This window comes from Tiliqua scincoides, chromosome 2 (genome assembly GCF_035046505.1).
Source record: "Tiliqua scincoides isolate rTilSci1 chromosome 2, rTilSci1.hap2, whole genome shotgun sequence".
In the NCBI taxonomy this organism is placed as follows: Eukaryota; Metazoa; Chordata; class Lepidosauria; order Squamata; family Scincidae; genus Tiliqua; species Tiliqua scincoides.
In genome coordinates this window covers 253,052,453-253,055,865 of record NC_089822.1, presented here as the reverse complement: position 1 = coordinate 253,055,865, position 3,413 = coordinate 253,052,453, and the positions used below count along the sequence as shown (strand labels likewise).

Genomic DNA, 3,413 nt, shown 5'->3' with positions numbered 1-3,413 from the left:
AGGTTGCGCTCACTGGGACAGGCCTTGTATGCTGCTTGAGCTCTCCTCTTTTCCTCAATGACTGGTGTCAACTCCTCAGAGTGGGCTTCAAACCAGTCTGCTGTCTTGTTGGTCTTCTTGCCAAATATGGACAAGGCGGTGTTGTAAACGGCATTCTTGAAATGTTCCCATCTGTTGGATGCGTTTGCATCGACCGTTTGCATTCCTGGCTTTCAATGTCCCATAAACTGCGCAAGTTGCTCATCCTATTCAAAGTATCATTGTCCATAGTAACAGCCTCCTGTTACCCTTCACATGCCCAATCTCGTCTGATCTTGGAAGCTAAGCAAGGTCAGGCCTGGTTAGTACTTGGATGGGAGACCGCCTTGGAATACCAGGTGCTGTAGGCTTATACCATAGTCTTTCAAGACTGAAAGTTGCCAAGGCTTCCCCCCTCCCCAGTTCGCCCCCACCCTGTTTGCCGTTCCGCAGCCCGGGGGTTGCAGGCACCGCTGACACAGCTCAGCACCCACCCAAGTCTATATTGCCCGGCCTCCAGACATAAGGCCACATACGGAACGCAGGGGGCTAGGCCAAGGAGCTTATATATACAGGATGAGAGAACTTCCTGATTTAACATCCTGGTTGAAGGCTGGCAGCCAAATTTGAATCCCATAAAGGAGTTGGGCTGAAGTTTTGGTCTTAAAAATAAACAGAGCTGCTGGAACAAACAAATTGCCTTTCCAGTAAAAGAAGCATAATATGGCTTGAGAAGAAGTTTAGCAGAATTAATGGCCAGAATGCGTTGAGGGACCCATGACAATTTGTAATGGAAATTCAAACCCAAATACCAAATGTCTTAACCTGTTGGATCACCTTGCCTTGAAAAACCCAGGAAAGATACTTCCAAGATTTCTCAAACTCAAGAATTTTAGTTTTAGTGTAATTAAGGCTGCAATTCTAACCATGCTTTCCTGAGAGTAAGCCCCACTGAACAAAATAGGACTTACTTCTGAGTAGACCTGGTTAGGCTTGTGCCCTCAGTTGAAGATTGTTGGCAGAAAGATATTGAATACATTCTGCTACTAAGCCTTTTGGCCTGTCCAAGAAATCAGGACCATGTCATCTGCATACAATAATAAAAGTCCTGCAGATGACTAAGTTTGGGGCAGGGAGAATCAATGGAGGCCAGGTGTGATGATAAATAGTTAATAAATAGATTGAATAAAATAGGGGCAAGGACACAACCTTGCTTCCCTCCTTTATTGGTATAGAAAGAGTCAGAGAGATTGCCTTGTAGGTTCGATCTGACTCAACATGAAGTAATACTTCATTACCCACCCTCACGACACAACCACATCCAGGGCTTGCACTGATGGAAATTGTGTTGTGCCAGTGCAAGGCCCCAGCAGTGCAAATGGCTGGCAACTTAGACTGTGTGTCAATGGGATGCCCAGCTCCTGCCAAAGCAGGTAAATGGGAGGGGCTGTTCTGAGCAAGGATCAGGGTGGGGTTCAGGGCCAGCTGGGTATGTGTCAGGAGTGAGTTGGAGGTGGATACTGCTGGAAGTAGCACTGCCAATATCCTATACACCTGGACTGGCCTCAACCTGCCCCCCCCCCACAAACTGGTTGTACCCCAACTCCAAAAGCTGGCACATATCTGAGTAGGCCTGAGGAAGTTTTAGGAATTAATTCTCTGTCACTGCCTTGTCACTCACCAGCCCACAGCAATGGAGGAGGCAGGCGGGAGAGTGAGGAAGAAGAAGTGACTTTCCTGGCTCACTGGGCGCCCCAACTTTGACCCAAGAATGTGGGGTGTGTAACGTAGCACAAGTGGAAGTGTTGAGATGGATGCCTACATTGTGGCTCTCTGACTGTATTGGAATCATGGAAGATCTGGCGAGGGTGTCAGCAGTGGCCCCTCTAAGGGTAAGGCCTGGGCATTCAGCAGGGAGTGTGCTGCACAGCTGCAGCCACTTGAAGGCAATAGGCCCTCAGGCATAAAAGCACCCTATGAAGGGAGTGTTTGGTGAGGGAAGCAGAAGGAGGAAAGTTGGAGAAAGGGGAGACTGGACTGAGGCACTGATGGCTAATGGACTACTGCAACTTTGCCGACGATGCAGCTGTCACTACCCACTCTGCCAAAGATCTCCAGCAGCTCATGGATCGTTTTAGCAAGGCCTGCCAAGATTTTGGACTGACGATCAGCTTAAAGAAAACACAGGTCATGGTTCAGGATGTGGACTCACCTCCCTGCATTACAATCTCTGGAGGTTGTCCATGACTTTGTGTACTTTGGCTCAACACTCTCCGACACTCTTTCTCTCGATACCGAGCTAAACAAACGCATCGGTAAAGCAGCTACCACGTTTTCCAGACTCACAAAGAGAGTCTGGTCCAACAAGAAGCTGACGGAACATACCAAGATCCAGGTCTACAGAGCTTGCGTCCTGAGTACACTTCTGTACTGCAGCGAGTCATGGACTCTCCGCTCACATGAGAGGAAACCGAACGCTTTCCACATGCGCTGCCTCCGACGCATTCTCGGCATCACCTGGCAGGACAAAGTTCCTAACAACACAGTCCTGGAACGTGCTGGAATCCCTAGCACGTATGCACTGCTGAAACAGAGACGCCTGCGTTGGCTCGGTCATGTCGTGAGAATGGATGATGGCCGGATCCCAAAGGATCTCCTCTATGGAGAACTTGTGCAAGGAAAGCGCCCTACAGGTAGACCACAGCTGTGATACAAGGACATCTGCAAGAGGGATCTGAAGGCCTTAGGAAAGGACCTCAAGTGGGAAACCCTGGCCTCTGAGCGGCCCGCTTGGAGGCAGGCTGTGCAGTATGGCCTTTCCCAGTTTGAAGAGACACTTGGCCAACTGTCTGAGGCAAAGAGGCAAAGAAGGAAGACCCATAGCCAGGGAGAGAGACCAGGGACAGACTGCACTTGCTCCTGGTGTGGAAGGGATTGTCACTCCCGGATTGGCCTTTTCAGCCACACTAGACGCTGTGCCAGAACCACCTTTCAGAGCGCGATACCATAGTCTTTCGAGACTGAAGGTTGCCAATAATATATATGTTGCAACTGCAACTGTGATTATATATACACTGTGATAATAATATATATATAATTGTGATAATAATATATATACTGCAACTGTGACTAGACTGATTGTTGAATGGGCTTTGGAGACTGCTGAAGACACTAAGACTGGTGTTTGGCTGCTGTGGCCAAGACCTGCTGATGACCAAGGGGCTGCTGTAGTGGTGGGAGGCTGCTGGCAGGAAGGAGGACCTCTGTAGGTTAAACAGGTGAGCTACCCTGGTGGTGGGGTCCAGCAGTACTGCAGGGCAGAACCAGGGTCATTTTTGAGGAAAGAAGGGGAGCTAATTAGCTGAAAGTGGGTATAATTCTTCAGGCAGAGCCTG

The 3,413-nt window shown here is 49.1% G+C and overlaps 1 pseudogene; it reads left to right on the top strand.

The window, feature by feature from the left end:
- Positions 1-268: 268 nt before the first annotated feature.
- On the top strand, positions 269-389 carry LOC136643023 (5S ribosomal RNA; annotated as a pseudogene).
- The last annotated feature ends 3,024 nt before the right edge of the window (positions 390-3,413 follow it).